Genomic DNA, 12,285 nt, shown 5'->3' with positions numbered 1-12,285 from the left:
TGTTTCTTTGTTTTTTGGAGGGGAAACTGGGACTGGAGAAATTTACATGTAAATAAAGAAAATATCTACAAAAAAAGAATAGATTCTTCAACTCCTTCCATGGGTGCTTTGTTCCCCCTTATAAGAAAGATCGAAGTATCCACACTTTGATCTTCCTTGTTTTTGAGATCCATTCATTTCACTAAGAATTTCATAAATTCATTGTTTTTAATAGCTAAGTAGTACTCCATTGTGTAAATGTACCACATTTTCTGTACCCATTCCTCTGTTGAGGGACATCTGGGTTGTTTCCAACCACCAACCAAAGAGTACACATGGTGGGACTCATGGCTCCAGCTGTATATGTAGCAGAGGATGGCCTAGATAATCATCAATGGGAAGAGAGGACCTTGGTCCTGTTAAGGCTCTATGTTTCAGTGTAGGGGAATGCCAGGGCCAGGAAGCAGAAGAGGGTGGACTGGTAAGCAGGGGTACGCGGGAGGGAATAGATTTTTTTTTTCAGAGGGAAAACTGGGAAAGGGGATATCATTTGAAATATAAATAAAAAATACCTAATTAAAAAAAAAAGAAAAAAAGATAAAAAACATATAAACTAAAAGAAATTATAAAAAGAATAGATTCTTATCCCAGTGAGACTCATTTCGGGAAAAATAAATTTTTAATTGCATTTGGTTATTGATTGGAGATTGATTCTGTGTTGAAAATGAGGGCATGTATTCCATTCTCCTTCAGCTCTAGGGCCTCACCTAATGCAGATTCGTGCCCTATGTATGCTACTCAAGTTTCTGTGAGTTGCATGTACATCTACCCTGCTAATTTAGAGAGTCATGTTTCTTGATGTCCTCTATCCTCTCTGACTCTTGCCAAAAATATAGGTTGTTCCCAAAACATTAATGGCAAAGCTCCATTGTTGAAGACAACAACCACACAACTCATTAAACACTGAAAACTTAAACTGGTGCCTACATGGGGCCTTCCTCTCTATCTGCTAGCATCTTTGGCAGAGAAAATTACCTTGCATTCCCAAAGGGAAAACACATATATCAACTCGGCTCCAAACCTTTGATCAATAATCGTGTCCAGTCTACAATATATGTTATGCAACAATGACACAAAGCTTGCGGAGTAATCAACTAATTTGACTCAAGGCCCAGTCAACAAGATGGAAACCATATCTAATACTAACTAGGTGACAAAGAACCTGAGATGAGAGCTCAGGGACCTAAGGGAAAATAAAATACTACTGTAATACTAAAGCTATGCAGCAATAAATGACTCCTACTGAGATCCTGCTCTACTTATAGATTGGTGCCTTAGTCAGCCATAATCAGAGTGGTTTCTGCCTGCAGTGGGTGGGAACAAACACAGAAAATCAAGCCAAACATCAGGAGTGGAGTGTGAAACGTAGGAATACTCAGTCCTAACCAATGTTTCCATCAAAACCCTCTCCTTGGAGTCAAGGAACCCCATACAAGTGGAGACAAAAATTTGTCCATTACTAAAAAATTTAAACTTATCTTTTCACTTGATATGTGAAAATGTAGACATTATACACATTTACAGGGCATCATGTTTCATTATATGTATTCATTTAGAAACACTTATTTTATTTACATTTCCAATTCCCAGTACCAGGTATTTCATTTTAGTAATGGAGAGGTAGAAGAGTGGTTAATACAAATATGTTACAAATATCTTCTCCAACAAAGCAGTTTGACTTAAAATCAGATTAAATACATTTCATATTTTTAATCATTTATTATCTCTTTATGATGAATATTCAAAATAATTTCTTTTGACTTTTTCAAGTGTATAGTACCTCTTGTTATTGATAGCCACCCCAGCATGCAATAGCAAATTGAAAAAAGGAAAAAATCAAACTTCTTAAGGCCTGTCAAACAATAATGAGTACTATGCATGCATGATCTCATTCTCAGGCTCTCTCTGTTGCTTTTCCTCTCTAGCCTTTTGTAGCCATCAATTCTACTATCATACCCATAGGATTTGTTGTCACCATCACTACACTAACAGCCAAGATTCAGCACCCATTTTATCACTCCAATATCTTGCTTCAGCAAACACTTCATTTAAATCCACCAGAGGCAATGATTTAATTATGTGCCACTATATACTACAAGCAAAGAGGTCAGCACCACTTGCAAGAAAATACCTAAACAAACCAATCTCACAGTTTTAACCAAAACCAGAGTGTATTTCCTAGGGACACTCATAGAACTAGCCATATTGTTATGTGGAGTGTTTTTGGGAAAACGAAAACTAAATCCACTATTTCAACCAAGAGTATATGACATGGAGAATTGTTTTCACAAATGTTAAAAATCTAAAGGGGAATGCAGGGTACAGTGCATAGCAAAGATAACAATTGTACAAGGAATACAGGAGACATAGAAGGGAGCTTCGGTGCTACATGGGTGCTAGAAGCTCATAGAAGGGTGAGACACAGAACTCTGGGGACAGTCACTACATTATTGTTTCGACAACTCTGAGAAGGTATAATGAGGCTTGTTTGGTGAAACCTGGAAGTCCAAGTCCATTTACATTGCTAAGAATTTGCTGACAGTGACAAGTACATGGGAGAGTTAAGTCTATTCTCTTCCACCGCAATCCCGAACCCTTTTCAGTTACCCCCTTACTGGAGGACTCTAGCATGAGCTTTGTTAAAGGCAATTAGACTCTGGTGTCTTATCCTCATGGAAAGGTAGCTTTAAAGCCAAAAGATAATAGCTTGATAACCAGGACACATGCTATAAGAACAAGATAGAAAAAAAGTCACAGAAAAAAGTTATATAGACTTAGGAGCTTGGTTTTAGTCTCAAACACATGTCTAACTACGTTTAAGAATTTTAGCAGGCAATTTCATATTTCGGAACATTAGTTTCACATGAAAAATTCTCCCAACAATACTATGTATACCTTCTTCACCAGAGGCAGAATGAAGGTCAAGCCTTTTGAATAAGTATAGACTGCTATAGAATCATAAGTATCCCTCACTATTATTGCCTATACTAAAGGAAGACAGGAAAATAATAGATGAATGAAATTCAGATAATCTTAAAAATCTTGTTTTAGATAGTTTTATATTCATTCCTATCCAGCTAGTCTGTCTAAGGCATAGGCAAAACATCTAACTGCGATCCACACCTAGCTTCCTTCAGAGTTGCTAACAAGCAATATATATCCATACTAGGATATGTAAGGATGAGAAACCAGGGTACCTAGCTAAACCGTATGTGTACGGAAATGTGCATTGTCAAACCGCAGTCATGTAATAATTACACACTAGCCTCAAAAGCTACAATAATCTTTTGAGATGCCCCAAAAGCCTCAAAGAAAGTGGAATTTGAAAATGCAATTACCCACAAGAATGATGAATTATTTTTTATTATTAAAGTGGATAATATAAAGCAAATAACAAAATTAGAATGCAGATAGGTTTTTATTTTACATATGGATCTTGAGTACTTTTGAAAAGGAAATAGATAAAAGATAAACTTGTATCTTTTAGATAATAAACTTTCCTTTTAAGAATTCCAAAACAAGCAAGGGAGAAAGGGGGGTGCTATTGTACTTATCTCTGGTTCACTCTAAATCAGGAAGGGTTACAGACCTCATCTTTACTTTCAGAACTTTAGCTCTTGTGATTAAAACTAAAGGACATCGTTCAAAGTAAAAGAGGAATTTTGCAGTCAACAAACACTCTCTAATTTGTTACAAATTCTACATTCTGAGCCTATGAAAATGAGGAATGTAACTAATATCTACATAGATGGTAACAACTGGAATGAGTGCATAAAATGCAGTGGGCAAGGAATTATTCCTACCTCAAACATGACCTTTAAGATGAGCCTAACAATCCTAAATCAAGCTTGCTATTTAGAAAGTAATGAAAGAGCCATAAAGATAAGACAGCTGGGTGACTAAGAGAGAATCATGAAAGGCAGCAAGATATTAGGGAACAATCAGTAGCACTGTGTTCACAGAATTTAAGATGCAAGGGGTGGATGCAGAGAGGACAGGCACAGACAGGAGACTGAAGCTAGAAAAGAAATAGGGCCCAATGAATAAAGGAATTTGTTCAAATGCTACAATGTATACACTTGGTTCTGTGGTTTACAGGAATATTACAGTGTGCTTAATAAGGGAGAGGAATTCTCTAGGTTATTAATGTTCACGTGATAGCACTGATACTGGCAAAGATGAAATGTACTATGAAGAACAGAAGTTGAAAGAAGTATTGCAAAGGCTCTCATCAGGATGCCCTAAGATTCTGAAAAAGTTAAAATGAGGAGTCTGATCTAGGGATGGGGTCCACCTTATCACTTCAATCAGCAACACTTAACTAATTAAATGTGGATGCATTCCAAAAAAGCTCTATTTATTTACAGTGAAATTTTTATTTCAATTGATTTTCACATAGCAGAAAAATACCCTTTTCTCTCAACCATTGACAATGTAACAGCTATTCTCAAGTCCCAGGATATGCAAAACTAGATAATTAGCTGGACCAGCCACATGCAATACCTGGCCCATGATTTAAATAGAAAAAAAAAAAAAACAGAAGAACAAGCAAACTATGTGCTGTTTAAGTGTAGGATTCTGTAGACACCAGGACAGGCATGTCTAGGAATCAGATGTGTATAGCTGTGGAGCTCAGTAAAAAGTCTTCTCAAATGCTGTGCAAACATTGCTCTCCTGGCCATAAAAAACCAAAAGTATAAGAAGAGACAAATCCAATAGGGAAGTGATAGAGCATATTGTACTCTAATATTTCTTTGATAGTACCTTTTAATTGAAGGTAAAACAACATTTGAGGTTTTATATTAGCAGACCCAGGCACTTATCTCCATAGCATATAGTTAGAAGGCAAGGCCAAAGAGGTAGAGCATCTGAGACAGAACTTATAAAAGTAATGAACGATGATGGAATATAAGAACTATCAAGAAGCAAGTAACATTTCATCCTCTATGGGTGACAGGCATAAGTGAAGCCTGATTTAATTTTAGAGAAGAAATTTCTCTTGTCACCTGTCAAGCGCTAATGCAAAAGAGAAGTGGGACCAGTGGAAATGGTCTCCACAGAAAATATGGAACCATGACCAACAACATCATGCTTCACATTAAAGAACACGAGGAACACTCCAGCTGTTCTAAATAGAATGAGCTTACAGTTTAATATGCTGCTTAAAGGATGGCAGCCTCTCAGGTGCCTCTGTGGAAAGCTTTCAGACATGTGTAGCCTGCCTTTTGCAGACAGTGTAATGGAAAGTAAATTTATCTTCACGTTTCTCCATTTGCTTGGCTGAGGTACGGTATCTCTGGTCCACACTATTTTTTTTTTTAACAGATGAAATATTTCCTAAACCAAGTAATTTGATTCTGTGCAGATAGTAACCACAGGCAGTGTAATTAATTTCTTTTATATCTTCAACAAAGTAAGTGAGTGGCTCTTCTCTTTCTAACCGTGAGACAAAGCTAGACACAAATCACCATGAGAGGCAAGGTGCAACATGAAGATTAGTGAAATGCTAAAAATCAATCTTTAATACCATGTCCATTTCCAATGCAGAGTGGTCCAAACAGACAGAGACAGATTATTTTTACTTGTACTTTTTCCATCATCAGAGGACTGTCAAAATTTTTGATATAGCACACAGCGTGTTGATATATTTATTCTCTCGTAACGATTTTTTCTTAAATGTTGCAAAGTTTTTCAGTGTTGAAATTAAAATGCCTTGGTGAGAGTGCCTGAAACTATGGCTCACAAAACTGTCAGATCCCTTCAAAATTACATTTTTTTGTGAGAATTACTGCCAAGTTAATTCCTCTCAGCTACTCTTCTTCAGAATAATAATATTGTTGGTACCTGATCAGATAAAACACTGACACTAAAGAGAACATTTCTCTGTGTGAAAGGCTGCAAAGAAGAAAGCAGTCATAAAACCAAACAGCTTTCCTTATGAACAACTGCTAGCTTTAAGATCTGAAACTAAAAATCTATAGGTTTTTTGCTTGTAACGCTCATAAATCAAGTGTGATGGGACAGACCTGTGATAAGAGATAATTCAAAATACATATAAACACACTTCCAAGTTGAAGTAAAGTCATGACAAAAGATTGTTTCTTATTATACTTCCCAGTATTTGGGTTGAAATGAAAACAAATGCTATAATTATGATTTTTTTTAAAATTTTCATTCTAATAGCCCAAAAATTATTAGAGCCATTCTTTCCTCCATACCTACCCTTTTACTAAAAAGACTCAATTGATAACTTTATTTCATTACTAGTGGATGCACAACTTAAAATTTAAGCATTTATGTCAAGAATATTAGCAGGGTATTATGCTACAGTGAACAGACTTCTGAAAAGCAATCTGTGCTAGCATGACTGAAATATGCAATAAACATGATCTTTGGAGCAATTTGATTAAAAAAAAACAGTACCTGTAGCAGATTAACTGGGTGTCTTCATCAAAAAGACTGTTAATTTAGCTTTTTCCAGAATAAATCAGTTGAATACAAAAATCCAGAAGCCAATGTGTGTCTGCACCACCACTACTTCGAAGCAGTTGTCAACTTACAAGACTAGAAAATATTGCATTACTCGGGAATAAAATGCATGGTTATGACTCACACTGCACAATCTAAGTACGCAGATACAGATGAATTATGCTGAAGTCAGTAGCAGTCTTACACAGAATCTTATACATCAATAAGATGCCAGGAATCAACTCGCTAATGACCAGGCGTGCCATTGCTGTCACTTGCTTGACTTTTCCCAAACAATAAGCAAAGATTAGTAGTATGGCTCTGAACAAGACAGTTACAAAGGTTCCTTCAATATGCATAATAATCATATTTAAGAAAATTCAGTATACAGTGAAATTATGGAAAATGTGAATATGTAATACATAATTGTAAGTGTGCTTCTACTTGCATGAATCTCCAGGTGATAGAATGAATTGAGTGCAAATTTTTTATTATGTAAAAGTCACCTACACACTGTAAGATAACTGGTATTTCCTACTGTAGTAACCTTGTAATATGTTCCTCATCTCCACCTCTGGCTATCATACACCCTCAAGTCAATTATTCATGTAATAATCAGAGAGATACTTTTAAAACATTGCTAATCACACCGATTATTTATTGTCATGTTTAGAATGTAATCCATGTTCATGTGACATTTACACCTTGAATGAGCCTATTGTACTCACCTCTACCATCTAATACCCACCATGACTCTCATTCCATGTGCCAGACACACTTGCTTCCTTGTTGGTCCTAAAATCGCCAAGCCCTATACCAACAGGAAGGCTTCATGTGTGCAGTTCCTCTATAAACTAGGCTTGCCTAATCCTCTTCCTGGGTCATGTGTTTAAATCAAATTCCTTGATTATTTCCCAAACTGCAGCATGTACTCACTCACTCCTTAAATATTTCCCCTATAGTTCATTCAGCAGCACATACCCAGCTAGTGATTCAGGCTGAAATCTCTGAAAATCCTCTTCTTCACACAGCAGCTTGGCTGTATGATGCATGAGTGGGCCCTGAAGACTATCTCAACAGCACATCCCAAACTGACTGCAATCATGAAGCTTGTTCACTCTCAGTCAGCCTTGTGTGTTATCCCTCTCATACCATTTCACACACCCTCAACTCAATACTGCCTCTGCTTGCATTCATTTTCCACACAACACCAAAGGTGACATTTTAAAAGAAAGGTCATACGGTGTTGTTTTCAATCTCTCCATTACTATCTTTCACTTTTATACCCTGACTCAAATTCTTGTCACCATAGTCTGCTAGAGTGGCATTGTTTACTTTTATCCTGCTCATTCTCTATATAAACACCATTCTTTCCGGTATATAAAGTTAGGCTCTTTCCTACTGAAGAGTTCAGCTCTCCTAGACTTGTGTGCCTGCCAGAATATGCAGCATATTCATATAACTGACTTCTGGTCAGAGGTTATGCTTAAAATGTCATGGCCCCTAAAAACATTTTCCACTTTCTTAAGTGCTACCCCAATTCTTTTTAAATTATCTTACTTTCTTTGCATCACAGAATTGATTGTTTTAGGACATTTTTTGGTTCACTTCAATCTTTATTAAGTTCCTTCCCCTGAAAATAAAAATCATATTCAAATTAACCATTAGAATGTACACACTACCTGTATAGTCATTCCCCAGTGTATCTGTTGAGTGAATAAATATGTGAGAGGCTAGGTATTTTAGTAGGGGTCCTGGATATGTTCTTTAGCATCATGATTTTCAAACTGCATGGGAATATTTCTAGAGATGATTAGTAATTAGCAAAACTATACACCAAAATATAGATGAAACTGTAACAAAACATGCTATATTTTACTAAAATATTTTCATGCAATGGAATTTTAGGCAATATATTTATATAATAGATAAGAATATCATATAAATTAGACTATATAACTTATATTATAAATCATGAGATAATCATGCTTTCTGTGAAATTTCAAACTTTTAGCATCTGATTGAAACATTGATTCAAAATCTTCAGATATATGGCACAATAATCTTTAGTTTTAGGTACAATTACATTAAAAGAAGAAAAAAATTAAAGAGAAGGAGTTGTTTCATGAATATGTCCTGGGTGATGGATTAGAAACAGCAGAGTTAGAAATATCACCAAAAATGGTAAGCAAGGCCTCATGTGGGAGTAATTGAGTTTTAGGGATTTGTTCTTTATTAGAAATATTTAAGTGTCATTTCCTGCCAGTGGTGGTCAGATTTTGATGTGGTATAAACTACTTACTATGTTAAGATCAAACTAAATGTCCAGGACTAAGAGACAGTCAGATCCCTTAAGAAGAAGGCCAAGGAGCTATTAACCATGCTCAATAACAGAAGAGGCAAGAGGCATGCAACTAGTGTGCACTTGAGTCTTAAGATGACAATGTTGTCAGTAAGGGAATGTGGAGAGAGACAACAAGCACTTAGGTCAAGAGGAAATCATAACTAAAGTTGCATTGTCTGGAAGTAAAGTATGATGTTAATGCCAGAGATAGAGTATCATCCATCAAGCTCTTAATTACAGCTATTATATCCACCACATAATGCACCTTTCATCACAGAAACTAAAAGTACCCTATTCTAATTTCAGATTTAATATAGAAGAAAGTTTTATTCAGTATTACCAATGAATATTTAATTTTTTCCAAAAGAAATGTTTTAATAAAAGTGGATTTCTTACTTCTGCCAGAAATCCAAAATTTTGTTCAGTACATTTAAAAGTCTAAACTTTCTAATACTTGGTTTTAAAGTAATAATGTATTCAGAGATTTTCTTTCCTAGGCAGACTGAATTATCACTGGAACTCCAAATCCTGCCCCGAAGTATTCATTTCAAACTTAATTTCGCACTTATTTTCTTCAACTTTTTTCAATGTGTTACAGTTCTGGGAAGTTATTGAGCTACCTGAAGGGAAAGTTATTTCATGTAACCTTCTAGTCATGTTACAGGACGGGAGTATTGAAAAATAGGAATGAGAAACTGTAAGTGATTGTCATTTGTTCATTCATTACTTGCTAGAATTTAAGGAGGGATAAAAAACCAGGATATTTAAAACAGGTCGCCCCATCCCCATTTGACACACCATTGGGGCAATGTACAAACTAAAGTGTTTTAAAGATTTTTCTTCTATTATATGGAAAAGTCAAGAAATTAAACCATCATCTCCAAGTTCCAGAACTATCTAGTTAAACTTTCTGATGGGACTTAGAAAGCTAACCTCCACTCTAAAAAAAAAAAAAAATCAGTGATGCTCTGACAAGCATTTGGAGACAGCAAAGAACAATTCGTTTTTTCCAATGACACATGCAGGAATTTGAATCACAAGACCACTTTGAATCTGCACTGAGATGGTTAAAGCATTGGAGCAATGAAAATGTCCCAGTGTCAAGGGACTTTTATTATATACAGTTTGAGAAAATGGCCCACACAATGTGTCTGTTCAATCACCATTGTTCCAGTAGTGACAGACCATCAAAACTGTCATCATCATTTGTGGAAGAGACGTGATCTTCTTACACATTTGGTAAATGGGGAACTTCTTTTTAAACCAGAGAGTCGTTTTTATAAATGTAACCCCTGAATCTGCCTTTATAGAGCCTTAAGCCTTCCAAAGATATTTTCAATTAGTTCTTGGATAGTCAGTCACATGGGTAATATGTACTTTAGATGAGATGTAACATATCCAAAGATGAACTTTTCATAGAAATATTGAAACATATTAACAATTACATTATACCAAAGGAATAAAATTATTTATTGGATCTTTAGAGAAAAATACCTCAAAACAAGTACCCACTTACTTAAGAAAACGTATGGGAGTATAAGTTAAACAGTATGTTGAGAAGAAGCTTATCTACAATGGGAAAAGAACAACAATTAAGAAGCAAGAAATTGAGATAAAAATAATAATTATGGATTAACTTAGTTAAACCAAGCAAAACACCAGCAAGAAGACATCAAGTGATGCCAGTGTATTAGGTAGCCATCTTGGAGTATACGCATAGTTACATTTCAGAGCTAGGAAATAAAGTTTAGAATGACTAAGCCTCCTGCAAAAGACAGATCACAAATGATAGAAACTGGATTAGAGCATTGCTCATTCCATTCTTCCCAAGGGCACAATAGTTTAGACATTTTATTTCTACTTGGCACATGAGAATGTGAAGGGCAGGAGCTATTCTCTATTCAAGTTTACATGTTTTATATGCAATATAAACTCATAATTGGATCTGCTTGACTCTAAAGTCTATGTTCTTTCTCCCATATATGGACTGGATTTTTTTTTTATAGGATGAGATTTTCTTGCCTATTTATTTTGCTTCATGTTTTGAGAGGGAACTTCCTCCCTCTGTGCTAAGCTCTATGTCTACTCTCTATTTTCCCTTCCCTGGCATCTCAATTTGCTTTTCCTTTGCCTTAGAGAACCTCCTAAATGTTTAATCAAGATGTCAGACTAGGGCTTGTCAGAAGTCATAGCTTTCCTGTAGCGGGCTTCAGTAACTCACCTCCTTGTACCAATTACAGGCTGTGCGTGGTCTAAGGCTGATTTGTTCAACCCCCCTTTTCCATGTCACAAGTACTCAGTGTGGGCCATGTTATCCTCTGCAGCAACAACAACACTCCTTTCTACTACATGTGTCCCTCTCTACCTTCAGTTCTGAAGTAACCCTTACCTTTTCCTGAAAAGAAAAAAACAATCTATAAATTGTGTTGTGTCTACAAGAGATAAAGCGAGCTGTGCTATCACAAAGCATTCAGACACATGATCAGAGTAGGAGGAAACGGTGGGAAACTTGCCCCACAGTGTTCTATGAGAAAATTCAGGTACCACCATTTTAGATGAGATGGTCTAAGAAAATTAATCAGAGAAAAGGTAGAAACCCAGCCAGGTATAAAACCTCCCTCTGAACCTTACTTGGGATATTCTATTCTAACAATAATAGTATTCTAATTCTACTCACCTAGTCATATCTATGTACATGCACATGTATATTTCTGAGAGTGCAAATTTGTAGGTGTGAGGTTAGAGCTTGCTGTTTGGTCAGACTGACCAGCCAGAAAGATCCAGGGATCCTCCTGGTTCCCTCTACCCCAACAAAGGCACTAGATGTTTTACAATATGTGTTTTATTTATAATTTGTTCTTTTTAATTTTTGTGAAAATTTAAAGTACTTTATGTTCCATTTACTAATGGTTTTCAGTCTTTCAATCTTGTCTGATTATGGTTAATTATCTTTTCAGGTGCCAGAGTGATCTTGAAAATATTTTTATCAGATCATTTCATTTCAGTGTCTCAGTGAAATAGACTCCAATTATATCCCAGACTGTCTAGAATAAAATGTGAATCCCCTCTAAGGTTTGTGAAGCCTATCAGTCTTTCTAGGCTCTTCTTCTTATCTTTAGTACCTCTTCCTTATGTAGTCCCAACTCCTTAGATAACCACACTGTTCTGGTCCCTGGTATTTTGTGCTAGCTCCTCCTGCTGACTGAAAGGAATCTCTCAAGACCATTGCCTGGCCAGCATCTCTTGTCACTCAGACTTCCACTGAAAGTCATACCATTCAAAAAGCATTTATAACCATCAATACTTTATTTGAGCTCTAATTATTCAAAGCCAGGACCTCATTCTTGTGCAGTTAATGCTTAACACACAGAGCCATCTACCTAGTCATATAAAAGTACTTCTAATCAGATAAATTTCTCAATTTCTTTTTGTGG

The 12,285-nt window shown here is 35.9% G+C and overlaps 1 protein-coding gene across 1 annotated transcript in view; it reads right to left on the bottom strand.

Moving 5' to 3' along the window:
- Nucleotides 1-12,285, bottom strand: part of Nxph1 (neurexophilin 1) — a 322,916-nt gene that overhangs the window by 42,077 nt on the left and 268,554 nt on the right. The window lies entirely within an intron of this gene.

Source organism: Mastomys coucha, unplaced genomic scaffold, assembly GCF_008632895.1.
Source record: "Mastomys coucha isolate ucsf_1 unplaced genomic scaffold, UCSF_Mcou_1 pScaffold20, whole genome shotgun sequence".
Lineage (NCBI taxonomy): Eukaryota > Metazoa > Chordata > Mammalia > Rodentia > Muridae > Mastomys > Mastomys coucha.
The sequence above is the reverse complement of the archived record's forward strand: the minus strand, read 5'-3'. Positions and strand labels throughout refer to the sequence as shown.